General features: G+C 46.0%; 1 protein-coding gene across 2 annotated transcripts in view; it reads right to left on the bottom strand.

Annotated features, from left to right (window-relative positions):
• The window catches only part of MTCL1 (microtubule crosslinking factor 1), a 122,664-nt gene extending 105,911 nt beyond the window's left edge, over nt 1–16,753 (bottom strand). For both annotated transcript variants that reach the window (XM_066623570.1, XM_066623569.1), the window contains exon 1: nt 16,678–16,753. The gene's annotated coding sequence lies outside the window, so the exon portion shown is untranslated. The remainder of the gene's footprint in view (nt 1–16,677) is intronic.
• Between the last annotated feature and the right edge of the window lie 11,163 nt (nt 16,754–27,916).

Genomic DNA, 27,916 nt, shown 5'->3' with positions numbered 1-27,916 from the left:
TGTCCTTCTAAGGGTGTGAACCCCCTAATAAGGTCTCTAAATCTTGTGGACAATGAAGTTGTATTCACAACCTTCTTGCATCTCCTTTTCTACCTCTCTTTATGTCTGCCTCTTTTTTCTCTTTATGAAGGAAGACTTTTTTATTTATAATATTAAAAAGTGTTTATCAACAAAAAAACAGAAACAGTACAACCTTGGTATCTGTGGGTCAGGCATCCACAGATTTAACTCACTGTGATGCCCATGGGTAATTTGATTAATTTAAAAAGATTTATAAAACAAAAAAGGGCCATTCTGCCTGCCTAGCCTAGCCTACCACTGCTTGTTGCATTGCTGGTCTTGCTGCATTGTTGGTCTTGCATTGCAGGTGCCAGAGGATCTGGAGGTCCCACACATACCACTGAACACATGTTCAGTACCTCAAGTACCTTTGGTGGTACAAGCACCACTGGTTGAGAAACACTGTTATATTGCATTTAATGCAAGCTAAAACTTTATTAAGCAATGAAGGCTGAATCCTAAAGACGCCTGGGCCAGGAGCCTCTACTCATAAGAAATTCAGCCTCTACCTCTCTACACCCCCTCTACCAACAACCTTGACACTTTACTCCAGATGCTCGTAGGGCTGGTTTGTATGCATCCTCCCCCCCCCCAAATGAGACAGGAGTAGCAAAATTCCTCCAAGTATGTATTTGATAGCCAAGAAGGCTATGCCCAATGAAATAGAATACGTATCCTGTTGTCTTGAGTGCTTCTAGGAGTATCTAGTAGGTCATTGTGACATACAGAAAGCTGGACTAGATGGGTCCCTGGCCTGACCCAGCAAGCCTCTTATGTTCTTATATTAAACTTGTTGCAAGCAAGTGAAATACTGTCTTCATGTTAAACATGCCTGTTGAGTTATTCCAAATTTAGACTCTTACAGTAACTCATAGGAAGATAGGTTTTAAACCTTTAAATATAGGAGGAATTTTTAGCTTTGGCAGTAGGTGCATGTGGTTGCTCAGCATCACTGCAAATAAACAGAAAGTGAAATTAGGTCACTTTTATTTACATTCTTACAGTAGGAGTCTTAGATTGGGGACCTACGTATGTTTGGAAATATTATTAACAGCCATTTTCCACTAACAAGTGTACCGTATAAAGTGTGGTGTTTGACACCGATACCATTATAAAATAATAAATCAAAGTCAAAATTATGACTGAAATCCTGCATCCTCCTGCAGCTTAGTTCTTCAATGTAAGTAAATGTAAAGTCATGTACGCATACTCGTACATTGGGGCAAAGAATCAAAACTTTACATACAGGCTAATGCAGGCCTTCTCAAACTAGGGCATCTCCACCCCCCCCCCCCAGCCAGAGAACCCTGGACTCTGTCCCCTTAAGGGGCAGGGAGGAGGTAGCAACGTCGCTAAGAGGACTGCAAGGACTGGTATTTACTTACCAGTCCCTGCTGCAGCCTCCCTGGGGCACGGGGAGCCTTGCATGACCCTCCGCAGAGCTCCCCAGCCTTCAAAAAGTGAAAGCAGAGCGATTACGCTCCACTTCCAGTTTTGCAGAGGCGGGATGTGATCGCTCCACTTTCACTTTCTGAAGGTTGGAGAGCTCTGCGAACGGTTGTGCAAGGCTCCCTGCACACCCGGGAGGCTGTTGCAGGGACTGGTAAGTGCATGCCAGTCCCTGCAATCCCCTTAGGGACACAATCCTGGGGATTGCATCGCTGCCTTCCCCCGCCCCCGCTGCCTTCCCCGCTCCCCCGCAAAGACTTAGCAGCTCTCAAACTCTTCCAAAGAGTTTGAGAACCACTGGGCTAAAGGATTCTGTCTGTGACAGATCAGAAGAGAGATCTTAGGGTGCTGGTGGACAGCTCAATGAAAGTGTCGACCCAATATGCAGCGGTAGTGAATAAGGTTAATTCCCTGCTTGGGATCATTAGAAAAGGTATTAAGAATGAGAGAGCTAATATTATAATGCTGTTGTACAAATCGATAGTAAGGCCACATGCGGAATATTGCGTCCAGTTCTGGTCGCCATATCTCAAAAAGGATATGGTGGAAATGGAAAAGGTGCAAAAGAGATCGACCAAAATGGTTACTGAGTTGGGGCACTTCCCTTACAAGGAAAGGCTACAGTGTTTGGGGCTCTTCAGCCTAGAAAAGAGGCGCCTGAGGGGGGACATGATTGAGTCATACAAAATTATGCAGGGGATGGATATAGTAGATAGATGCTCTTTTCCCTCTCACATAACACCAGAACCAGGGGACATCCACTAAAATTGAGTGTTGGGATAAATAGGACAGACAAAAGAAAATATTTATTTACCCAGCATGTAATCAATTTGTGGGACTCCTTGACACAGGAAGTAGTGATGGCAGCTCGCCTAGATGTCTTTAAGAAGGGTTGGACAAATTTCTGGAGGAAAAGTCCATCACAGATTACAAGTCATGATAGGAGTGCAAGCTCCTGATTTTAGAAATAGGCTACCTCAGAATACTAGATGCAGGGAAGGGCACCAGGACAACAGGTCTTGTTGTCTTGTGTGCTCCCTGAAGCATTTGGTGGGCCACTCTGAGATCCAGGAAGCTGGACTAGATGGGCCTATGGCCTGATCCAGCAGGACTCTTCTTATGTTTATATCCTTGCGTACTCAGAAGCAAGTGGATGAATGAAATGGGGATTACAAGTTAAGTGTGTAATGCAGCCATTTTCAACCCCTGTGCCTTGGCACAAAGGTGTGCCACAAATGGTCCCCAGGTGCAGAATTTGGGAGAGGGTCATTTATCAATAGAACCATTGGGGGATGTGAGCCCCTCACTGACCGCATAGTGTGCCTTGTCAATTGCCAAAAAACCAATGGTGTGCTTTGACCATTTTAGTGCCTTGCCAGTGTGCCATGAGACGAGAAGTATTGCAGTCTTCCACTGCACTGCTCTACCTGTTTAATCAGAAATAAGTCTCATGCAGTTCAATGAAATAAGCAACTAAGGAATAAGCATTCATCAACCGTATTCTTAGAGCACAATCCTATGCATGTCTACTCAGAAGTACTGTAAGTTCCACTGTGCTCAATGGGACTCACTCCCAGGAAAGCGTGTCTAGGAATTCAGCCATAGTCCCTTGGAAGCTTAACTGGGCACATGGCTGCAGCCCAAATGTTTAATACTTTGAGACAATTCCCCAGACATAATGCTGCTACACAGCTGCCATTCTATTTAATTTGGCTTGGGTGAGGTTGCCATTCAAGGCCTGCTGAAATGAATGGAGGCTGCAGAGAAATAGCGCTTGATGAATTCTTTGCCACATTTCCTTGATACACCTACGGAACCACATTCAACTCAAAAGAACTATGGGGAGACTGAAGGCAGCAAGCAAAGTAGCCAATAATTTGTATTTCACAACAGTCAAGTTGCAGAGAACTAAACAGAGTTCTTGCATAAAACAAAAATGATCAGAAAATCTGCATCTCTAGTACACGAACTGCTGCCACACATTGTAAGCATAATACATCCATTTCATTTATTTAAAATAAAATGACACTTTTGTCAAATTACACATAAAAATGAATATGTAAATACTATGTAATACTACTGTTTAAACAAACATGCAATAAGGAAGCAAATGTAGAAGTTCTTGCTCTTTTCGTTAAGTATAAAGCTTTTAAGAAATGTACAAGTGGAAATTTGTTAAAATCCACTACACTTTTTTCTGCAGAAGATGCCATTCATTCTTGTGAATTCATAGGGTAGAACAAGGGATTTTTTAAAAATAAAAAGTCAGAGATAAGCTTTTAAAAAAGTCAATACTATTCACTGTAAACATCTGACAATTTCTCAGCTCCATAAACTATTTTAAATTATTTTAATCTGTTGGAAAACCCTTAATTAAGCTACACACATGCACACCACAAACTTAACTCCCAGTTGAGCCAGCATAGCCATTCCATCACAAGCTCAGAGTGTCGCAAATTTGCCATAAAACACGCTTGCAGCTACCCTTGAGCTGGCAGTGTGGGCCCAACAGTGTACATTGGCCTGCAAGCGCTGCATCCTGGAGCAGTGCTGGCACAGGTAAGTTTGTACTGGGCAGTGTGGGGGCTAGCAGAGGGTATTTTGGAGGTGGGGTGTTTTGGGGGAGAGAGAAGGTGGAATAGGCGTGGATCAGGCTCAGGAGGGGGGCAGGATTGGCAGAGCAGGCCTCTGCTGTATCCTAACCCTCTTCCCAGTCCAGCTGGCATTACACTGGGCTTCCTGAATTTTCCCAAGCTAAATGGCTGATATGGATCCAAGAAGCCCCATAGGAACATCTAAGGCTTTACTTGGGGTAAGGAGTAAAAACCAAGTAATCTCCCAAGGCGATCTCCAGTTGCATCTTGAGTTGCAGTGGATGCAGTATAGGCCATCCAGCCCACTGCACCAGTGCAGTTTGGGAGTGGGCTTTTATACAGATACAGTATAACCTAATTATCCACAGATTTTTTCACCTGTGGTTTTACTTCCATGAGATGAGAAGGAACCTTTCAATTAAAGGAAAATATCATTTAACAATAGCCTTGTTAATGTGAGAGAGGACAGCTAGCTGACCATCAATCATTCTCTCTCCAGGCACTTAGAACAGCTTCACAGTTTCACTCCAAGGCAAGCAACCCCCTCACGTCCCCCCTGAGCACATGAAGGAAAGATAATCACTTTGCATTCTTTCCCAGCACTTTGCTCTGGGTGAAGGGAAGGGTTACTAGCTCGGAGTGAAGCCTTTCTAAGCACTGGGAGAGAGACTGATTAATGGATTGTCTGCCTAATGACTGTCTTACATTACAAAGGCAAGCAAGGCTATTTTTAAATTGCCAAGCAAAGGGCAATTGTTTTTTAAATGGATTTGCTTTAATGCAATTTTTGCCATCAAGATGAGTTCTGGGAAGGGAACCTTTGCTAATAATGAAACTTAACCTGTATTCTCAAAAGATACATGATGACATATGACATATATCAGTTTCTTTTAATCATTTTAAATCATTCAGTTTTATGATTATGAACATACAGGTCCAGCCTATTTATACACGGATTTTTTATACATGGATTTGACTCAACACGAATGGCCTCTGCAAATAAGAAGGAATGTGCTGATCCCTGGAGAAGGGGAAAATGCAGCCCTTTAAAATCAGCTTAAAAAACTGAACAGTCCTTTAACAATAGCCTCCTTAATGGGGGGGGGGGCAGCTGGCTGACAATCCATCAATCCTTCTCTCTCCAGCCCTCCCTTCCCCCTTAGCACCTGAAAGAAAGGTGATCTCTTCTCTCTCCAGATCCCGCCCTTCCCCCTTAGCAGGTGAAAGAAAGGTGATCATTTTGCATTGGTGAAGGGAGGGGCTGAGTGAAGTGCCTTTGTAAGCTCTTCCAGGATGACTGATTGATGGATTGTCTTCTTAATGACTCTCATCTTACAGTCAAAAGGTCAGCAAGGCTGTTTTTAAATCACCTGAGCAAAGAAACTTTGTTTTTTAAATTGATTTGCTGTAGTGCGTTTTTGCCATCCTTGTGAGTGCTTGGAACTGAACCCACGCGAATAATTAGTCTCATCCTGTATTTGTTTATTTTGGACCTGTGATTTTGTACAAAATTATTTATGCACAATTACAGTCTCTCTAGTGTTATGCTCTTAGAACTAATTAAAGTAATCAGGATCATTACAGTGTCAGTGAATTCCCAAATTGACCTCAGTTTTAAATAGTTGGTCAGTTGTCATCTGGTCAGTGGTGCTTTAATATGATCTATTGAGAGCTACAAATGGAAATCACTGTCTACCACATTATGCAAATAATCCACTCTACTTTCCCTGGACAATGCTATATTTCAGCAGAGCCACAGCTGTGGCTAAAAAGACACATGGACCTATAGCCATTGTTTACCAAACTGATCTTTCATTCTAGCAGCTGACTTCCCCAGTGTTTCCAAATGGCCCAAATTATTCTGATGCATAAGGTTAGAGTACATCTTCCTTCCATCCTAGAGGATGGCCTTTCTCCTCATCAAAAAGTGCACAGTCTGCACCAAAAAACCACAGAATTTGTGTGAGCATGGAGTTAAGAGTGTTGAAGAGGATACCAATTAAAAGAGTGTCATAATTTTCTATTGCAATGTTATGTCTTACCAAAAACGAAAACAAATGGAGCATATAGGTAGGGATCAGTGAACATTAGTAAGACCCCTCAACAGAATAGTGCTCATGCTAATGCCTCCTGGAGCTGTAAGATAATGTGAACTATCTCATAGTTCAACAACACTCAAGCGTCTTATCTTATGCACATTTTCTCAGAAGTTCCTTTAAGTTCAGTGGGACCTGGCCTCAGAAAGACTACATTAAACACATATGAATACTGGTAGATTAAATTGCACCTCAGACATAATATTTCTAATTTAGAGGTATTTGAAAATTGTGCGACTTTACTCAGAAGTAAGCCCATTTTGTTCAGTAAGGCTGTAATCCTATCTTACTCATCAGAAACAAACACCTCTACTAATACCTAGCAACTTGCTATAAACATGAGGAAAACAGCCCAAGTAGAAATTAATGTTCTATACTATAATTACCAACATAAATCAATAAAAGACATACAAACTCCAAAAAAGGGGCTAAACAGCACTAATAAAAGGATGATAAAGCATGCCAAAACATATAAACTAGCAACCTCACAATATTATAAGTGATCAAACAACATGATTCACAGCACAATTCTATACAGTCGTGCCTTGGCATCCATGGGGGTTCCGTTCCTGGAATCCCCGCAGATGCCAAAACCCGCAGATAATGAAATTTGCGGGTCAGGGCATGCTAACCCTCTAAATGCGACCAGAGCTGTGGTCTGGCCATGTTCGGAGGGCCTTCTGAGGGTTGGGGAGGCTGTGCACAGCCAAGGCTTCGACAGGTCATGCATGGCCTTCCCAGCTCTCAGAAGGACCTCTGAATGTGACCAGAGCACCACTCCAGTTGCATTCAAGGGATTACAGGTCAGGCAAATCCATGGGTTTGGGACATATGGTTAGGTAAAGCTGTGGGCCCCAAATCCATGAATATGCAAACACGACCTGTACTTACTCTCCACTGACACAGCAGCTGCTGCACCAGCCTAGTGTGTCACAAATGTGTGGTAAAGCATGTCTGCAACTACTCTAGTGCAGTCAGCACCAGTAGAAAGGCCTGCTGGTTCTGCATCCAAAGGAGCAGCTGTCAGTGGAGGTAAGAACAGCATCGAGTGATGCAGGGGCTTGGGGAGGGTGGTGGGAGGGTAGTACAGAAGTGGGGAGGGTATGTTTCTGGACAGGAACAGGCCTGGGAGGAGGGCAAGATTGGTAGAGGAGGCCTGTGCAGTATCCTAACCCACTTCCCAGGCTTGCCAGTCTTACATAGGTCTGCTCAGATTTGTGCCAGAAATTCAGCTGGCACAGATCTGAGTAGCCCTATTGGGCAGGGTTTACTCCCCACTGCATTACTGCCCCTGCATCCCCTACATTATTCAGGGTAAGGGAAAAAAATATCCCCTTACCCTGAGGAGACCTTCAGCCTCCTTCTTACACTGGATACAGTGCAGGCCATGCAGCCCCGCTGCACCAGCTCAGGTTAGAATTGAACTGCCCAGCAATTTTCAAACACAGAGCTGCTAACTCTCTAGGATTAGAACTAGCATTAATCTCCAGATGACTACTTAAAGCAATCCTAGAGATTCTGATAAGGCCTTGTCACCTGGGCCAGCCCGGGCGGCCAGGAGTTCCCTGGGAGCAGGGATCTCCTCTAGAGTCAAGGCCTACTCGGGAGTAAGCCCCAAGTGTCATCAGGACTGGGGGCCCTTGCAGAACACCTACCTGGGAGTAGGGACAAGGAACAGCTGGGAACAGGCAGACACCTGGTCAGGAGGGGTAGGGGTGGGGCTGAACCGACCTGAGGTTGGCCTCATAAGGAGCCTGGAGAGGGAAAAGGGAGGTTACTCCTCTCCAGACGGGTAGAAGGCCGGAGAGAAGCTAGTGGGGAAAAGTCTCCCCTACCTGAGGGGAAAGAGAGAGGCCTCCAGAGGGAAGGGGCTGTAGTCCGCTCTAGAGAGAGGAGGCTGGGGCAGGGACCTGCCTGGACCCAGAGGGCAAACCCTAGAGAGACTGGGTTGTCAAGCTGGGCGCTCACCACCAACTATACCCCATGGTGGCTAGCTGAACAGGGATCCAGCACAGAAGTACTGTGGGTCCTCCCAAGGCCAGCCAGCCTGACCCTGGCCAGCGGAGTTGTGGCCCTCCAGAGCCCGGAGTCTGGGCCAAGAGACCCTGGTCAGGAAGCTTGGGCTGGAACCACCAAGGAGCCGGAAGGGCTGGGTCCTGAGCCGATCAGACGACAACGGCACAAGTCAGCATAGAGTGCTGTGGGCTGTGCAGTAACAGTCCACATGAATGTAAAACAGTTGACACAATTAAACCACCTGTGTAGAGCTACCATATCTGCTTCCCATCCTTTAATTCACTGCTGACCACTGCTCATCAACCGGATAAGCCCCTTGCGCTCAGTAACAACCCCAGGGAAAGGCCTTCTCCCGCCATGGATGTTATAGGCCTCCATGAATTTCCAATATTACATCATGCTGAAAAAATAATCTAGGAATTGTTTTAGTCAGAATTGGCAACCCTAATCAAAGAATATAAAGAATTCTAGATGACTCATTTCGTGAGATACTTCATTAGCACAATTCCATAAACTTTATAGTTGGTACTCCTGCTGTTTCACCTTATTACATTCTGGCAGGTTGCTAGGTCTACAGATCCTTTTTCAGTCATGCTGACTAATCCGTTTTCTTCAATAAATACAGTACAGTATGTGCCATTTTGGTCTTCACCTCCCCCAAGAATGAAAAGGAGAGTTGAAAAATACAGTAGCAGGTATGCTAGCTATCATATGTGTGTTGATTTTGTGACTACAGGTTGAGTCTCATTATTTGCGAGGGATCTGTTCCAAGAACTCACCTGGATGGCAAAAACTGCACTATAGCAAATCAATTTAAAAAACCAAGTCGCTTTGCTTTGGTGATTTAAAAACAGCCTTGCTGACCTTTGTAATGCACACAGAGGCCATCAGTCTCTCTCCAGGAGCTTAGGCTTCACTAGGAGGCAGCAATCCCTCCCTTCACCAGGAGGGGGAAAGAATGGTGATAATTGCTGCCATTTAGCCTTAGTTCAGGTGCTCAGGAGGAAGAGAAGAGTGAAGCCTGCAGAGAGAATGATTGTTTGTCAGCCAGCTGCCTCTCTGGCATTATTAAACTGTTTACCTTTAACTTAAAGGGCCCTTCTCTTCAACTCTGAGATAGAAAAATCTGTGGATACTTAGGTTATACCTGTAATCACTTGTATGACTTACTCTCTGCAACAGTAAAAAGCAGTTTTTTAAACTGATTTTAAAGGGGTGCATTTTTTCCCTTCTCCAGGGATAAGCACATTCCTTCTCATTTACAGGGCCCATTTGTGTTGAGTCAAATCCATGTATAAAAAATCAGTGTATAACAACGCTGGACCTGTATTTCACATTTTATAAACCCGCAGATACTAGTGCTTACCAGCACACTTTGGGCTCTGTGGCTTTTGTGGCTCCTCTGGAGCCCTTCCCCTTTTAGGTTTTTATAAGGAAACTAATCCAGCCTTATAAAACAGCCACCAGGCCAACACCCAAGGCTACTGTACCATGCTGCCTCTATAAATAACAACCCCATCCCTTCTTGCTATTGATGCCTCCTTTTCCCCTCAAGGTTTATCTATATTTAATCAACTTGTTTTGTCCCAGTTTTGCAAAAAGTTCTACACACAATTCCTACAAACTCTGTGGAAGTGAGTAAAGGCGAGATAGTGAAGCTTTCGTTGATCAAAACCCTAAATACTATATTCACAAGAGAGTCAAAAGGTACAGTATCTGTGGTTACCCAATAAGCTCAGTTTCCTTTATTTATAGATCTTTCTGAACGTAGCCTCTCTGCTGTGCCAAAACATCACACTGTATAAACAAATCCTGTAAAAGCTCCAGCACATAAAATCACTTGGTAGTATTTTGAATTGTGACTTCTATATATGGCCAGGAAGAGAATGATAAGAAAATTAATATTTTAAGCTAGGAAAATATCTTTATAAAAAAGCTAGACTGTTGTTGGTCTTATGGGTCTGTCTAATATTTTAAAAGGCTAATGGGTTTTGCACACACATGTGAACAAAATATGATGATGCTAAGTCATGCTTTCCACTTCAGATTTGATATAAAGCTAGAAGAAAACTTTGTATCCCCTGCCTTTTTTTCCTGTTATCCATGCTACAAAAGTACCACTTTAGAGCAGAATTTTATCTAATTTGGAGGTCCTGCAGCAGTCCCTAAGTGCTACAGCATCCATTTCTTGGTATGTAACATCTTTTTTCACAGTGCTCTGCCACCTCAACCCTACCTCCACAGTTCCCCGTGGTACTGGTTTATATCAACCTGGCATTCTGAGCTCCTTTGCAAAAGTGTTTAGAAGAGAGATGGTATTCTGCAATATATGTAAGGAGAGAGTTTAATCTGAGCCAGCGATTATTGGCACTCAGTCATGGATTTTCCTTACAATGCCAAAGATCAGCTCTAGAACATGTAAGACTGCCTTTAAGTATACATGTATACTCATTTTCATCCAGTAGTAAGCCACAGTCTTCTCATATCTGAGATTCAGAGCTTTGGCATTTGAGGTTGTGGTTCATAGGCAAAAATGAACTTGGGAGCCTCTTTCATCAGAAATTGGCATCCATGATTTCACAGGAACAGAAAGGAATAAACTGAAAGGCAGCTATAGTAAGCAGTTGTTGGCATCTTTCAGTATCTGAAGACTATGGTATCGTGCTCTGAATGGTGGTTCTGGAACAGAGTGTCCTCTCCAGTGCGCAAAGCCTGGGTAAAATAGATATGGAGGATAGACTGCTTCCCATGCAGCAAATCCCCCCTCTCCACGTCACTGAAATGGTCCAATGGAAAGGCAGAAGCCAATACGGTTGGTTCCAGCGGCGTCGCAGGAGTTGCCAGAACGTGACTGTGTTCAGCCATGAAATGCCTCAGGGACTCCGGCTCCGGATTTTGCCCCGAGGTTGACTCCTGAAGCCTTTTCCATAGCTGGAGTAAGGAGCTATAGTATAGCTATAGTAAGGAGTAGCTTGATAGTGAGGCAAGACCAAGGGTGGCATTAGGAATTAACCACATCAGGCACTGGATGAGGGCCCATGCCCATCAGAGGGCCCATTTGGAGCCCTCAATAATAGTGCCTGTGGTAGCACCCAACATGTCACCAGGGATCAGGCAGGTATATCATGGGGGGCTCAGCATAGGCCTTTGTCCCAGAGTTCCAGAAACCTAGAGCTGATTCTGGAACAAGTGCTACTTTTGGAACCTTAAGCATGCTTACTTGAAAGTAAATTCTGTTTCACTATGGGCACAATCCTAACCAACTTTTCAGCACTGACATAGCTATGCCAATGTGGTGTGCAGTGCATCCTACAGTGGGGAGGCAGTCAAGGAGGCCTCCTCAAGGTAATGGCATGTCTGTTACCTTACCTTACAGCTGCACTGTGGCTAGGTCAGTGCTGGAAAGTTGGTTAGGACTGCACTCTGTGACTCATTGGAACAGATGTTTAAGGAAACATGCACCGACCAGGCTGTGAGTGCAAGCTTGCACATGTATGCATTAAAAAAATCTTTGGAACAATTTCCTTTCTTCATATTAAGCACAACAAAGTGTATCCACAGCACACACTGTTCCTAATTAGTCATTGTCAAATTCCAAGTGAATACTGCTGATGCAGAGTCGGCTATATAATCTTGCTCCCAATACTCAGGAAGTGGTGGCAGCTCATTTGTCACATGAGATGGAAGGGATGTCTATATGCTTAGCTGCATGGAAGTCTAAAACACCTGTTGTCTATGCAGCATACCCTGAGAACAGAAGAACCTAACTAAGCATAGGACTGCCATGCTTCTTAATCTTGGAATTTTTAATCCAGCACTTTATCTTCTCTTCTCCTGCTCTAATCATTCTTATGTGTCTCTGAAGGCCTTTCCACACCATCAGATTTTGTGCAATCAATACACTTTTGGTTCCTATTTATTTTCCACAGCCTTTGTATTCGCTCAAGTTTGACTGCTCTGCTTCGCTTATGCAGGGATATCACATTTTCCCAACACTCCAACAACAGCATTTCATGCCTGGTAAAATACTGTATCTCCAAGATGGTGCATTTATAAGCTAGAAATTTTAATATTAGATATTGTTTGTGATGTGGTGATAAGCTTATGATACAACACTAACAGTGCAATGCTATGCATGTCTACTCAGAAGTAAGTCCCACTGTGTTAAAAAAAAAATCTTTGGAAACTCATTCATGGCCCGGTATGGGGACACTAATCCATAGGGCAGGCCTTAAGGCAATTTGGTTAAGTGGAATTGTGAGTAGAGCACCTGCAGCCACAGCCAGCACCTAGCTTTGTAGCAGACACTCTGGCAATGAATCTTCCATGCCAAGGCTCCATGAGAAGAGCATGGCAAGCAGGGCATTGCTGGTGGGTGGGTGGCTCTCCTGCCCACCCTGGTCCAACAGACTCAAAATCGGGGGGGGGGGCGGGGGAAGCAGTGGGCAGTGATGTCAATACGTCGTCACCACCACCTACTTTTGGGTGCCACTGGCCCCAGGCCTGCTAAGCAGAAGTGGTGGGGGGGGGGGGAAGGAGAGAGAGAGAGAGAGAGAGATTGAGATTGTTGTGCATAGGACCCTGCAGCTCTTAAGGCTAGCCTTGCTCATCCAACAGTCTTTTAAGACAGCAAACTACAACAAGGCTAAACAAGGTTTTACGGATTTTTAAGAATTTCTCTCTGGAGGCCTTTCTCTTGTTATGAAACACACATCTAGCCACATCATTGAAAGAACCTGCATATATGGGGCAAGTGTGCACATGCAAATTCAGGCAAGTGTGCACATGCTTAAACTCCTGCATGGCAACTTCCACCACCCCACTATGTCTGGACAGCATGTTACAACACTGACACTGAGAGGGGACTTATAGAAACATCCTACAAAAGTTCAAACAAATCTGAAGCACACTTTAAGGCTGCAAGTCTATACACACTTTCCTAAGAGTAAGTCTCACTGAATTCAAAGAAACTTACTTCTGAGTAGGGTTGTGCTATACTGATCTTGTAGAGAGGATTGTCTGCTCAATTCTGGTGGGGCTCCTATACCATTCAAACAGCTGCACAGCAAGTGGAAATGAAGCAGAGAGAGATTTTCCCAGCGCTTAATTTCCCATAGCAAGAAAATCTGCTGCTAATTTTCTGCATGCCATGCAGCTGTTAAAGGCCAAGCATGTTGACAACCCTATATGCAGAAAGGCTCTTAGTTATTCATGTGTGATGTCTCACCTGTCATTTCTTTCATAAACAAATATACTATATATATTATACATGCAGGGAAAAAATGCCAGCTGTTGTAACTTGTGTATACACTATTTAGAACAGCAATTTTCAAACACTGTGCTGTGACACACTGGTGTGCCACAGATGGTCCACAAGTGTGCCATGGAAGTTTGTGGAAGGTCATTTATTAGTAGGGCAATTGGAGAATTTGAGCCTCCTACCAGCAGCATGGCATGCCTTGTCAATGGTAAAAAAACTGATGGTACGCCTTGACAATTTTAGTGACTTTGGGCCCAATCCTATCCAATTTTCCAGTGCTGGTGCTGCTGTGCCAATGGGGTATGCACTGATTCCTATGAAGTCACAGAGGCCTCCTAAAGGTATGGGAACATTTGTTCCCTTACCTCACAGCTGCATTGAGGTTGCACCAGTGCTGGAAAGTTGGATAGGATTGGGCCCTTTGTCAGTGTGCCATTAGATGAAAAAGATTGAAAATAGCTGGTTTAGAATAACAGTTATTGGCTTATATTGTTCTATTTTTCCTTTTTTACTGTTTCACTTTGTGCTGTGGGAAACAATAAAACTTTAATTTTAAAATGTGAGCAGAGAGTATCTGGCTACAAGGAGATGTTTTATTCAATGGTAATCACCAAGACCATAATACCATAGACCAAAAAAAAAAAAAAGTGTGAAGTTTGCTGTAGCTCTGTGCTCTATCTAATCAGCTTTCAGAAAACTGGCACTGCAACCATTCAGTCTAAAGAAGTCAGCTTTTGTAAAGAAATAAGAAAGAAATAAGATTATACACATTAGTGCCTTATCTGTCATTTTCATGTTGCTGCTTCATGGGAGATCTTCAAACTGCACAAGGAAAAAGGTCAAACAACCACACATCTGAATGATGCTCATATTTTTCCAACAAGGTTTTAATGAATTTATGAAGTATAAAAATTGAAACACTATACTGCAGAGGCAGTATGGTCCCATGCAGCCCTCATTTTAAATTAGAAACAAGTTCCACTGAATTCAACAGGACTTAATTGCACTTAGAATTTTGATACAAGCTGCATTATACATACAACACAAGAAATGTTTGGAAGAACAATATGCCAAATTCAGGTTAACAACTGCTTGGTATTTACATGCTTTGTATCCCATTCCGGACACGCTACTTCAAATGGAACAACAATTAATTAAAAGATCAATATATAAAGCCATCTCCCATAGATTCTACAATCCATCATGGATTGTGTTTGTCTTGCTGCATAATGAATTAGACTACAGTCCCATGCACACTTACTTGGAAGAAAGCCCACTGAACTCAGGCAAACTTACTTTCAAGTAAACATGCACAAAGATTGAACAGTCCAAGTTTCCAGTCAGCAACTTTTCTATTAAAAAGAACTCACAGAAGAGTATGTCTTTAAGGTGCAAAACTGTGGAATCAGCATCATATTGTCCCAAATATTTCAACCCAAATTTTTAGAGCTCCAAAGCGGGTTAGAGATTTGGTGCAAACGTATAATTACTACACAGGTGCATTGAGAAGCATAAGGCTGTTCACATGTTATGCTGGATCCAGATCCAGAATGTCTGTATCCAGGCACAACTACTGTACACAAGTACACATTTCTATGTAAATGACTGTACTTGAATTTTGCAGAGCAACAAATCATGCAGACTGTACCTGCATTGAATGAAATATGTGATTAACCGTACCCAGGCACAGATTAACAATTATTGCATCCTGGTACACAGATGTACCAGGATACAGTTTAATGTGCAAAAACACCTTATTTGACAAGAAAGTTAACATTATCCATACCTAATCTACCCACAAGCCATCTTTCCACATCATTCAAGTACCAATCAATAACATTATCTACATCTCCTTGACGGAACCTCACATCATCCCTCTGAAACAATCTGGTCTCCCTTTGCCCACACACACATTTCATAACAGACTCTATAGAACCAGTGTATCTTTGGGGGGGGGGGAATTAAATTGCTTTGACACAATGGGTGTTGAAAAGGGGGCCCAGCTGCACTGCATGGATCACAAGGTTCTAGAACAGCTATTTTCAACCAGTGTGCCATGGTACATTGGTGTGCCATAAGCAGTCCACAGGTGTACTGCAGGAGTTTGAGGTTGGGTCATTTGTGAGTAGGGCTATTGTGGGTTGTGAGACCCCACCAACAGAGCAGTGTGCCTTGTCAGTTGTCAAAAAACTGATGGTGCGTCTTAACAATTTTAGCACCTTGTCAGTGTGCCATTCATGAGATGAAAAAGGTTGAAAAATCACTGTTCTAGAATCTAAAACATAACACAGCAAAGCTGCTTTTAAGAGTATGTGTGGCAGGCAAAAAGTTTTAAAGTAGTGTTTCTACAAAAACATATGGAATTTGTTTCTGTGGTTATAAGGTGTGGCACTGAATGCCTCTGACAAGAAATCCACCTCTTTTTAAGAAGCACTTCTAGAAAGAGGGAGGTGTAGTGGTTGGAGAGGCAGCGCCTTTCCACTGGAGTTCTTTGAGAAGCACCACTGCCATGTGAGTCGCCCAAGTACCCACAACCCATATGCAGAGCATGAAGAGTGTGGAGAGCGAAGGTGCATGGGTTGTGAATGCTTGGGCACCTCAAAAGGCGGCACTTTTCAAAACATTCCAGTGGGGAGGCTCTGCCTCACCTGCCTCCCCCCACACTACATGTCCCTGGTCTAGAATAACCTGCTTCAAGTTTATTCGTGGGAGGGGTGCCTAACAAGTGCACCTCCCCCCCCTTGGACCAGCAGACCCCAACCACCCCCTGCAGTCCCCATCAGAATGGCCCACAGTTGACCTTTAGCTTTACCACCTCCAAGAAGTTCCCCTTATGCCAGAATTGGGGGGGGGGGACCTTAAGAGACTTCAGCCTTTCACTGCCCCACAGAAGAAATCTTGCAGCTCCAGGATGGGGGGGTGAGCAGGTGGGGAGCCTTCTAGTGTGGAGAAGCTGTCCCCACCACTGTCCCTCTGTCATGGGGTGTCTTCTTCCCTCAGCGCCTCCTCCCCCCCCTTGCCCGACCCACCACCACCTGCTGCTGCTGCTGCTTAGTGCCCTGCAGGCCCGGTCTGTCAGTCTAGCTGCAGTCCTGTTCACACTTTCCTGGGAGTAAGCCCCATAGGCTACAGTGGGACTTACTTCCGAGTAGGCAGGCACAGGATGGGCTCCCAGTCGGTCACGCAGGCGCCTCCCCCTTACCTTGAGGTAATCGTTCTCGGAGCGCAGCTCCTCGATCTCCCTCAGCAGCTCCTCCTCGTCCAGCGCCGACGGCTGTTCCGCCCTCTCGCCGGGGGGGACCAGCGGGGCTTTGACGCCCAGCCGGAGGCCCCCAGCAGGCGGGGCGCTTTTGGGGGGCGCCTTCTCGTCGCCCTGCTGCTCGCGCTCCCCCTTGGCTCCGGGGGGAGCCGGCGACGGTGCCGGTCCTTTGCTGGAAGCGTCCGCGGGGCAGGGCAGGGCGTGCGGCGGCCCCGGGGCGAGGGGCGGCGGCTGCTCGCGCTCCCGGTCGCTGGAGCCGGTGCCGGACTCGGCGTCGCTGCTGGCGGCCTGGGCGAGCCTCTGCTCGTCGGAGAGCGGCTCGGAGGGGCAGTCGGAGAGGTCGGAGCTGCTGTCCGTGTGGCTGATCCTGCCCGCGGGGCCGCCGCCGCCGCTCAGCGCCGCGGCCGGAGCCAAGGAGCCCGGCTGGGCCAAGGCGGCGGCGGCGGCGCATCGCTTCCCCTTCCTGCCCTTCCCAGCAGCGTGGACGGGCTCGGCCCCGAGCTGCCTCCCGCCGGCCTTGCCGCCTGCCTGGTCCTGCGCGCGGGCCGCCTTCTTGCTCGAGAGGGCGGACCTGGCGCTGCCCGCTTTCCCCGCCGCCGCCGCCTTCGCGCCCTGGGCGCAGCTGCGCCGGGAGAGGCGGCTGTGCGCGGCCAGGAGCCCCGGCGACTGCGGGCGCGCTCCCCCCTGCTGCTGGTGCGGCTGCGGCTTGCCCGGCAGGCTGGGCGACTTGGGCGGCCCCGGCGGGGGCTTGGCGGAGGACGCCCGCGCGTGGAGGTCCTTGAGGAAGGGTCTGGCGGGGGACGGCGCCCGGTGCAGCCTCTTCCTCTCGGCCAGGGAGTGGTGCGGGCTCTGCGGCGACGGCGGCGGCTTCAGGGGCTCGCCCAGGCTGGTGCCGTTCAAAGTCTCCATGCTGGTCCCGGCGGCGGCGGGGGAAGGAGCCGGCGAGTGGCGAACACTTGAGGCTCTCCGAGTCCTTCCCAAGCGCAGGAGTAGCAGCGGCGACCCTCCCTGTAGAGCCCGGCAGCGGCTTCCTCCAGCTTTGGCTCTCTCATCACTCCTGCTGCTCCCACTCCACCGCCTCACACTTTCTCCCGGGCTCTGGGCTGGATCAACAACCAGCTCTCGCCTCCTCTCCAGTGGCAAGAAAATCAGGGGCAGTCAGTCCTCTGCTTCCCTCCCCAGCAGCTCCACGCAGCCTGCACCATCCGCTCCAGAGCCCTGCCTCCCATGCAGGAGGCTGCTTGCTTGCTTGCTTGCTTCCAGGTGCCTTCTCCACTCCCCCCGCTCGCAGACCATCCTTCATTCATTCATTCATTCATTCATTCATTCATTCACTCGTCCCCAGCCAGCCTCTCTTGCACCCCCTCCAACCTCCCACCCGGGTGCCTCCCTGCCTTTCCAGGCTCCTTCCTCTTCGCTTCAGCTCCTGAAATAGAGAAAACTGCAAATGCTGCCGCTGCCTCCAGTCCTGACGCTGCCCTGGTGTGTGTGCGCATGATCCTCCTCTTCTGTCACCCAGCCAAACTGTTCTCAGCGCAAGCCACTTTTCCTAGAGCTCCCTGGGTGCGTTTTTATTGGGGCTCTCCAGCACCAGTTGCAGCCTATAATAAACCGGAATTTTATTTTTGGGGTGGGGGGGATGGTGGAAATTTGATTCTGTAGCCGTTAGGGATGTGTTGTTTCAGGGTAAACACTTCCTTAATGCTTATTGCTTGGCAAAAAAAAAAAAAAAAAAAAAAGGCCCTTTGCAGAAGCAGCAGCAGCAAGCAATAAATCTGCTCTATTTTCCACTTGCCCATTGCACAGGCAATGTAAGAACAGGTTCTACGTCCTGTGAATAAACATTTAACTGATAGTGCACTGAGAACATCACCAGTGGGTTGGAATTCAATGCGATCCTCAGTCTGGATCCTTACACTTAAGCTATTTCTGTCCAAGGTTGCCCACCTGCAGGCTGGGCAAAAATGGGTTAACTAGATGAAGTGGTTTGTATGAACTGTGGTGCCTGGAGTTACACATCAAATTGAATCTGGGCCTGTCCATTCTGTGTTCCACATCTACATGTTTGCCTTTTGAAATCCTCCCATACTGCCTATTACATCCTGCCCCAGTGGTCTGATCAGGGGGTTCAGGTGACCTGGTTCCAGGTCTGCATCAGAAGTGCAAGTGGATCAGTGGAAGACATCAGTTTAAATGAACTAAGATTTTCCATGAAATAAGTATTGAAAATCATATGGTCATTATATGACAAGGATATTTTTTCTAGAATCATAATAAAATACTGCAAAAAACTCATTGTCTGCCACACTTTCGTAATTCTGTAATTTATCACTGTTGTGTGCTCTAGTCTATGGAAGGGGCTGTAAACCAAAAATCTGGGGCCAGTCATTGAAAAACAGAGAGTTTTATTGTGGAAGAAACTTCATGTTGAAGTTGTTTTTTGTTCTTTTTGGAGGAGAAAAGCTTCTTTTTAGTACATGAATGGAGGGAGACCTAAAGCATAGGAAAGAGGCACAAATGATAGGCGTGGCATTTCTAGCTATGGGAAAATGATGTTCACTATGAGACAGTAGTGGTAGTGGTAGGATATATTTGTGTGCAGAACACCCCATGTTCAGTCCCTGACATCTCCTGGACTAGGTGAGCCTGGGAAAGACTTGTCTGAAGCCCCAGAGAGCTGCTACCAATAGTGAAGATGATATTGAGCTATAGATAGACCAGTGGGCTGACTCTGTAGAAGAAGGCAGCTTACTACAAGTATTGTGGGCATCTCCTGGAAACAAATCTTGACTGCCAGATGACACCAGAGAACCCGGATGTTATAGTAGTTCAGGAGTTGGATTTAGACCTAGAAGATCCACATTCAAATTCCCACTCAGCCATGAAGCTTCCTAGGTGACCTGGGGCCAGTCATTATCTTTCAGTCTCACCTACCTCACAGGGTGGTTGTGAGGACAATCGGAGGGGAGGAACTATGTTGTACACCATTCTGAGTTCCTTAAAGGAAGGGCGGTATAAAAACGTGAAAAAGAAAGAAGTATTGTGAAACTTAATAGCTGACTGCATTTATTCAAACTACATTTATTCAACATGACACACCATTTATTTCACTTTGACGTCATTTCATGCAATATGCTGTTAACTGCAGCTGTAACATTAAATATATGTACATTCTGAAAATCTGTGAGTGTCAATAGCACCTGATGGAGCTTGGAGATAAAATTCTCTGTTCTTAAAAATTCAAACCATTATTACGAAAGATGATGATGCCCATCATTGTTACTGAAATGTGGGGAAGTCTGATAACCTCCCCCAGCACAAAAAGAGTCAGACTGAGCTAATCAGTGGATTACACTTTGCTCAGGCCAATAGCTAAAAGTGTCATTCAAACTACATAAGGCCAGTTTGTGCTGGGTCTTGTGTTAACATGTGAATAATTTAACAGCCCTGATCCTGTCTGGGATGCTTTATTGTGTTTTGGTTATTTGCAAATAAGATAGATAGCATGTCAGGTTGTTAAAACTAAAAAAAGTAGACTGCAAAGCACTTTGCTCACCATAATAAGTAATAACTCTGATAAATGTAAATATTTAAACTTTCTGGTTTTAACTTTTAATCATTTTGCATTGCCAGTGCCAGTACACTCCATTTTGCCCATATTTCAGGTTGGGGAGCCTGTAGTTAAGAGACTGTGGACGCAATCCTAACCTCTTATATCAGTGCTTTCCAGCACTGGCATAGCGGTGCCAATGGAACATGTGCTGAATCCTGCAGTTGGGTGTCACTCATGGAGGCCTCCTCAAAGTAAGGGAATGTTTCTTCCCTTACCTCATATTGCCCTTATGTCAGTGCTGGGAAGCACTGACATAAGGGGTTAGAATTGCGCCCTGTGGCTTACAAAAGCCTTCCAATATGGTACATTGTTAATATTGCGCATTAGAGGTTGAGCTGAATTTTCAGCCAAAAATAAACCATTCAATTTGCAGCAAAAGTTGTTCTACGTAAATTCTCCACTCACATGCTTCCCCAGGCCAGATCTGATAGCTGCATGTAAAAACACATGTTCCAATGGCTTGCATGCAGATGTATCACACTGTTTAAAAATTAAAACGAAAATCACATTATGATACATGCAATAAGACCTGTATTGGAAAGGGCACAAGCTCCTGTCTTTGCTTCTCTTTTTTGTGAGGATGGGGGCTGACAATGCTGCCTAATCACATATATGTTAAAAAAATTTTCCACTGTATTCTATGGGCACCTCTCATTTCCTCTCCAGGGGCGGAAAAAACTACCTACAGCTTCATAAGGAATCTGTAAAGGCTATCCTCAAACAACTGAACTGTGTCTATAGTCTTAAGCTCTGTAGGCCCAGTGGCCTAGCAAGTAAAGGGCAGGCTGGAAGGGGGTGCCACTGCAACATGAGGCCCAGCCAAGATGGCAGCAGCAGGAGAAGCAGCAGCAGTACCAATGTGGTCACTGGTATATAGAGGCTCCTTCTCTTCAGGTTTCAGTGGCTTTGTGATCTCACTATTGCCTCATTCCTTCTCTTTTTGAGGCTTCCAGGGCAGCTAGAAATGTGCATTTCTAAAGCAAGGGAGCAAGCTGGCAAACCAGGCCAGCGAATGGGCACCAAATGGGATGCCTACAATCTGTGGAAAACCCTCTGCTTTGGGTAATATGGCAAACCTAACCATCAGTGTCAGTGGAGGAGAGCCCAACCAACCAGCAACTATTGGTTGATGGATGGATCCAATCTGCTCTGGCAGGCCAGGGCAAGTCTCAGGGATGCAGGGCCCTCAACACTGCCCTAGGTGTCTTGTGCAAATGTGGGGTCTGAGCATGGGTGTATCAAGCTGCTGGGTTCCCTTGAGGAGAAAAGTAGAGCTAAAAATGCTGCTAAATAAATAAATTTGTATTTTCTGCTGCAAGTACAAAAATGTTTCGGATCATCTCTATTGTTCTGATGCATATAATAGACAATGAACTCCTTACTCTGTATGGGTATACTTTTTACTATATCAAGCCTAACTAGTACTGCTTTCTTCCTCTCCTGCCCTAGTCCAAGGACTCAGGGCAGGTTGCAGAGTATTTTGCTTAATAGTTTATTCTCCTCATCATGACAGAGTTGCCAAAGTTCATGCCTACTCAGTAGTAAGTCCCATTAATAGTCAATGGAGCTTACTCCCAGGTATGTGTGGATATGATTGGAGCAAAAGGCTGAGAAATTATGGCTTTCCCAAAACATCCATTGGCTGAATAGAGGTTGTAACCTTAGGAATTCACTGGACAAAGCTTGAGAAGGAGATGCAGGACTATCAGACATTTTTCTGCAGGTGTATAATTCTATGCATGGTATTTTGTAACACCCATGAGTGCTAAAGCATTCTGTGAGACAAAGGCTGGTATTATTTTGTATGTACTAAAATAGGTTTCTGCAGTGCTTTGCAGGAACCATTTAAGCAAATCCACAGAACAACACTTTGCAGGCATTTATGTGTGGAACTTAGGGTGTGTGGGGAGGTGGGGGGAGGTTGCTTAGTGATAGCTTCGGCTATTACAATGCCATTCAGAAGCCTTTTTCTCCCTGGCCTTTTTTTTTTTATTCAGCTCAGTAGTTGCTTTGTTTTCTGCTTTCCATTGAAGAAAAGACTGCATGAATCTTATTTAAATGCTGAGTAGATCCCTACAAGGCTAAAGGTTACTTTCTGCCTTTTATGGTTCATATAGTGGTCTCCAACCTGTGTGTTGCTGTAGATATGGACATTAGCATGGCTCTCAAAGGGAGCATCTGATAATGCCACCATCAACTCAGTAATATGATATATCTTGTTTGCCAGCTTACAGCAGTTGCTGAATCTCATATTCTGGGGTGAGTCCTATCTGTACTATTTGGAAGTATTTGGGGTTCGTAGCCAGTCTGATAGCAATGAATGTTGGAATAAACAGCAGAGGGGATGTCACTTCCAGTTCAATGGTTAGGATTGGAAGGAAGGTTGCTTGTGAACCAATGATAGAATTTCAATTTAATAAGCAACCAGATAAAGAATGGAAGCAAACAGGGTTTGAGTTTTGTCCAGAGAGGCCAGAGAAGCTGGGTAGTTGAGGGTGGTGTGCTGAATGCCCACCCCCCTTTGCATAGCACCTTGCTGTGCCAAATGCCACCCAGCTTAACCAGAGGCACATCAGCCATTGCCTCAATTGCTCATCCCATTCCCTGGATTCAAAAAGATAGAAGGGAATGGAGGTGTAGAGGAGGAGAGTTGTGAGCCAGAGTGTTTCCAATGGTGCAGTCTGCCACTCTCTTCTCCCATGCACTTCCTCTTCCTTTTCAAATCCAAAAAGTGGGAGAAGGAGCAACAGTGAGGGGTTGTCTTCTGTCCCCAGTCTGCTGCCTGACCAAAGGCCTAAGTTGCATAAGTTGGCCTCAGAATGACCAGCCTTGAGGGGAGGAGTGCAAAGGGCAGAACCAGTGAAGGAGCAGGATGAGAGGAACTACAATGTGTCAACTTCAGCATTGTTAAACTTAAGTATTTTTAAAGGTGTACACAGAATTTCCACATCATGGTCTGGTATGTCGTGAATAGAAAATAATGAAGGAGCAGGAAAGAAGCAATTGTACTAAAATAGTATATACACTTAGATATATTCTACTTTTTTATCCATATCTTGATACCATAAATGCAAATACACTTGAATTGTAAATACACACACATGTAAAGTACACTTAGTAAAGTGTAAATATATGGGCATAGGTAGTAATCACTGTGACCATGTGTGACTATCGTGCAACACGTATCAAGTATGACTCCCTATCAATATGTCTGGATGTCACTGCAATCTGAATGACTTTCCTTTTATTTCAAGTTCTTTCTCTGACACTTTTTAAAAAATCCAAAGTACATAAAGCAGTTGATCCAAAGTCAATGAGAGAAACAGAGAACAAAAACTCTGATCTAAAATAATACAACAATTTTGATTTTCAAACCTTCATAGCTGGTCAGTGTCCAATGTGTCACTTGGCTATATTTGGAGTTTGTTATGGCTTGCAGTCATAGATCCTGTCAGCCCCTATGATGGTGATGCTCAAGATGTTCTTCTTCCTATTTATGTTCTTTGTGTGCACCCTTCATATGCACACCTATATCAACATGAAATAAAGTTGTAAAAATGGCAAATGAAAAATATATTTAAAAATAATGTGCACACCTCAGAAACAGATTCTGCACCATTTTCTAAAAATCCCCAAATCCAATTTTATATAATAATAATAATAATAATAATAATAATAATAATAATAATAATAATAATAACTTTATTTTTATCCCGCCTTTCTCCCCAAAGGGACTCAAGGCAGCTTACAACATATAAAAACATAATTTAAAAACAAATAAAAACATATTAACACATCATAAAAAACAGCAGTCAGAGTAAAAAAATAGGTAAAAAGAGCATAGAGCAGCAGCAAGTCATAAAAGAATCAGGCCTGTAAAAAATATTAAGAGATGTTAAAAAGATGTTAAAAGGCCGAGAACTCAGAAGGCCTGTTTAAACAGAAGGGTCTTCAGGCCTCGCCGAAAGGTCTCAAGAGAGGGAGCCATTCTTAAGTCAGGGGGAAGGGAGTTCCATAGCGTTGGTGCCACTACTGAGAACGCCCTATTTCTTGCAGCCGCCCCACGTACCTCCCTAGGCGGCAGCACTTGTAAAAAGGCCTTCTCTGATGACCTAAGAGGACGAGCCAGATTGTATGGGAGCAGGCGATCTCTAAGATAACCTGGCCCAGAGCAGTATAGGGCTTTAAAGGTCAATACCAGCACCTTGAATTGGGCCCGGAAACGAATGGGCAGCCAATGCAGCCGCTGGAGAAGCGGACTGACAGAGTCGAACCGCCTACCTCCAGTAACCACACGGGCCGCCGCATTCTGCACTAGTTGCAGTTTCCGAACCGTCTTCAGGGGCAGCCCCACATAGAGTGCATTACAGTAATCTAATCTTGATGTCACAGAGGCATGGATCACCGTGGCCAGGTCTGCACGATCAAAGTACGGCCGCAGCTGGCACACCAGCCGAAGCTGAGCGAAGGCCCCCCTAGCCACAGCCGCCACCTGGGAATCCAGGAGCAGCTGCGAGTCCAGGTGGACCCCCAAGCTGCGGAACTGCTCCCTCAGAGGGAGTGCAACCCCATTCAGCGCAAGCCGATAGTCCAGCACCTGCATCGAGGATTTCCGAACCAGGAGAGCCTCTGTCTTATCCGGATTTAATTTCAGCTTGTTAGCCCCCATCCAGATCCTCACTGCCTCCAGACAGCGCTCCAGGCCCTCAACCGCCACCCTGGAGTCTGGAGGAAAGGAGAGATAGAGCTGGGTGTCATCGGCATATTGATGGCACCCCACTCCAAACCCCCCGATGACCTCTCCCAGCGGTTTCATGTAGATGTTAAATAGCATGGGGGACAGAATTGAGCCCTGTGGCACCTCGCATCTCAAGGGCCAGGGTGTCGAACAGGCATCCCCCAGCACCACCATCTGGGACCGACCCTCCAAGTAGGAGCGGAACCACTGCAAAACAGTGCCTCCAGCTCCCAACTCGGCCAATCGGCCCAGAAGGATACCATGGTCGATGGTATCGAAAGCCGCTGAGAGGTCCAGCAGGACCAACAGGGACGCACTCCCCCTGTCCAGTCCCCAGCTTAGGTCATCCACCAAGGCGACCAAGGCGGTGTCCGTCCCAAAGCCCGGCCTGAAGCCAGATTGAAAAGGATCCAGATAATCCGCTTCATCCAAGACCCTCTGGAGTTGGGACGCCACCACCCGCTCAATTACCTTGCCCAGAAACGGGATGTTGGAGACTGGCCGGTAGTTATCCAACACAGTGGAATCCAGGGAGGGCTTCTTCAGGAAGGGGCGAACCACTGCCCGTTTCAAAGTGAGTGGTAATGTCCCCTCCATCAAGGAAGAGTTGACCACCCTCCCTGTCCACTCAGCCAGCCCACCCCGGGCAGCTCTTATCAGCCAAGCTGGGCAAGGGTCGAGCAGGCAGGCAGATGGCCTCACACTCCAAAGGAGTCTGTCCACATCCTCAGGCTGTACAAGCTGAAAAGAATCCCACAACACAGGACAAGCAGTTGCCAAGGGGACATCGTCAGACACTGTCAATGTGGCATCCAAGTTGTGACGAATACGATCGATTTTATCTGCAAAATGTTGCGCAAACACATCACAGCGGCTGACCGTGTATTCCTCCTGGTCTACTGGGGGGGCCTGATGGAGGAGGCCCCGCACCACACGGAACAGCTCTGCTGGACGGTTGTCAGCAGACGCAATGGTAGCAGAGAAGAACGATCTCTTCGCTGCTACCACCGCCACGGAATAGGCTTTGTAATGGGTTCTACTCCGTGTCCGATCAGATTCATCCCGAGTTTTCTGCCACCGTCGCTCTAGACACCTGCCCTGCTGCTTCATCATTCGCAGCTCCTCAGTGAACCAAGGAGCCGCTCCGAGTCTGCGACGTGGCAGAGGTCGCTCCGGAGCAATCTCATCCACTGCCCTGGTCATTTCCCCATTCCAGAGGTCAACCAGGGCCTCAGATGAGACGCCAGTCTTGGCAGTGGGGAAATCCCCCAGAGCCCTCAGGAAACCTTCAGGATCCATTAGCCTCCGGGGGCGGACCATAGAAAACGGTCCCCCGCCTCTTCGGAGGTAGGAAGTCGCAACAAGCCTAAACCTTACCAGGAAGTGATCTGTCCATGACAACGGAGTGATCTTGATCTCCTCTACATCCAGATCACTGCCCCCGTGCCCAGCTGTAAACACCAGGTCCAGCACGTGTCCTGCAGTATGTGTTGGGGCCAAGATCTTCTGGGACAGGCCCATGGTTGTCATGGCGGCCATGAAATCCTGAGCTGCACCTGACGCAGGGGCCTCGGCATGCACATTGAAGTCCCCCAGCACTAATAGGCGGGGGGCCTCCAATGCCATCCCCGAGATCACCCGTCAGCTCAGGCAGGGAGACTGTTGGGCAGCAGGGCGGGCGGTACACCAACAGAATCCCAATCCTGTCCGGTCCTCTCAACACAACATGCAGGCACTCGAACCCAGCAGACTGCTGGACAGGGCACCTGGTAAGGGAGATGGACTCACAATAGACCATTGCATGTATGCTTAAAAGTCTGTAATTTACAGGGGAATGGTTCAAGTCTTCCCTCAATTAAAAGGGTTGGCAGGGTATACTCTCAGGGTCACAGGCTCTGTTGTTATGCATTAATATGAGGTTTAACACAATAGAGGTTTTGTTTAATGATCCTTGACTGTAGGAATGGCTCCAATGTAAATAATAATAATAATAGTAATTTAATCTAAGGTCAGACCCTTCCCCCCAGGATACTTCAATGACTTACCAGAACAAAACAGCAAATACTTTCTACATTTTGAAGAATAGAAGCCCAGGATTTTCATTAGTTATGCAACACTCTCTCCCCCTCTGTGTTTACAGCCTAATCCTACAAACTCCCCACCCCCACCCCCCATATTCTGGAGGTTGAGTGTGCTTTCTGGTCATCGAAATGGCCTTCCAAAAGCACTTGGAGCTTCATGCTTTCAGAACACCAGCTGCAAAGCTTGAGTGGCTCTGCACATGGCAGTGGCTCTAGTCTATGGAGGCCTGCTTACAAAGGTAAGATTATGCAGGGGTGTGGTAGGAAGAGAGTGGGAGGAACAGAGAGGTGATGGAATGATGGCCCAATGATGGGGTGATGGCCCAATCGGGTCCAGGAAAGGGAGCAGTTTCAGTGGCAGCACTACCTGCCAAATTCACACTCCCTTCCCAGGCTCAATCCACCTTTATGTGTACATGAGGACTTGCACCAGTGATATCATTGGCATAGGTCTGAGTAAACCCATCAGGGTAGCAGGGGCCTTCTCTGAGGAACAAATGTGCTCTGAGGAGGCCTCCAAAGGCCAAAACATCCCTGCAGGATGCAGTGGATGCTACTTTGGTACCACTACATCGCTACTTGGGGAGTTAGGTCGGATTGAGCTATTAGAAGTATGATAGCAAATGGAATGTAAAATATTTTATTTGAATAAAACTATTAATGATTCAAAAAATAATCTTAAGTGCATTGATTTATCTAGACATCAACACATACTACATATATACGAGGTATAATACCACTGGCAACAAT

Source organism: Tiliqua scincoides, chromosome 4 (genome assembly GCF_035046505.1).
Source record: "Tiliqua scincoides isolate rTilSci1 chromosome 4, rTilSci1.hap2, whole genome shotgun sequence".
NCBI classification, from domain to species: domain Eukaryota; kingdom Metazoa; phylum Chordata; class Lepidosauria; order Squamata; family Scincidae; genus Tiliqua; species Tiliqua scincoides.
This window is presented reverse-complemented; position numbering and strand designations above follow the sequence as displayed.